At 35.8% G+C, this 1,112-nt stretch overlaps 1 protein-coding gene across 1 annotated transcript in view; it reads left to right on the top strand.

Moving 5' to 3' along the window:
* Nucleotides 1–193: 193 nt before the first annotated feature.
* The window catches only part of LOC119587431, a gene marked incomplete at its 3' end in the record, with an annotated part of 28,805 nt that continues 27,886 nt past the window's right edge, over nt 194–1,112 (top strand). The window contains 1 exon segment of the mRNA XM_037936162.1: nt 194–331.

Below are 1,112 nucleotides of genomic sequence, written 5' to 3'. Positions count from 1 at the left end.
GAAAAATATGCTCATTTTCATACAACGCAAGAGGTGTCGTATATCGAAACGATTCACAAATAATTCCCACAGATCAACCCTCCGCTAAATACAATTGATATCGATCTTCTCGTCCGAATGCGAAGCGCTTCACGCATTTTCGAACCGCGTGGCTTCTCTGTACCCGAATACCTCCATTGTGTGCCGACGTTCTGTACCCAACGGCTGGCAGTTCGAGACAAGGATAAAGCGATTTTTTTCAAGAGAGGAAAATCTGGGTTTAGTTCTTTATATTTCAGCTGATATATACCAAAAATTGAATCCTGGTTTCCGTCGGCGAAGAATATGAAAGGTGAATGTTGTTGGCGATTTTTGGTTTGATTTCCTGTTCTGTGCAGATTGATTCGTGGTTTTGTAAAGGGGGAATCAGTATTAAAAAGTTATTTCTTTAAAAAATTTCCTTTTTTTGTCGAATATATAGGTGCATTCTGAATTATAGACGAATTTGATACGACTATACGCTTTTAAAGTTCATATTTTTGTAGCTAATGCTGAAGTGAGTATTACAATTCGGTAAAAATTACAGGATTTGTCCAATTTAGTTTCCGAGCATTGTAATTGCATGCATCAGCCTTTGCTTCCATTGTGTGACATATGATGTGAAACTTGCATGTGTGAATTTATAAATGGAAATGAGGTAGAATATAGATTGCATCAAGAAATCAAATCTCTGCACTTGTGGTCAAAAAGATCGCCCACATTCTTCCAAAATAGAGAGATAAATGTACAATATTGGTCAGTAGGTACCCAGGGAGTAGAACAGACTTATGCAGAATTTGCATGGAGTTTTGTTGACCAATATCTGAGAAGGAAACTTTATTTTGAGAGCAACATATGTGGTGGTTGGAATTAGTTATTGAAAGCAGATTATACCCTTAGAAAGGCAATGAAAATACGTAACTTGATAGATCTCTTGTCAATTATAATGTTTGCAAATTGGCAAATGTACAAACTATAGCAAATCTTTACAAAACTCCAGCCTTTGATTGCATCTCATTGAAGTTTATGCATCATATTTGCCATATTCTGAAAAGTTTCAGAATTAGGTTAGTCATTTCACAAAGATTATTTCT

This window comes from Penaeus monodon, chromosome 22, assembly GCF_015228065.2.
Source record: "Penaeus monodon isolate SGIC_2016 chromosome 22, NSTDA_Pmon_1, whole genome shotgun sequence".
Taxonomy (NCBI): Eukaryota; Metazoa; Arthropoda; class Malacostraca; order Decapoda; family Penaeidae; genus Penaeus; species Penaeus monodon.
This window is presented reverse-complemented; position numbering and strand designations above follow the sequence as displayed.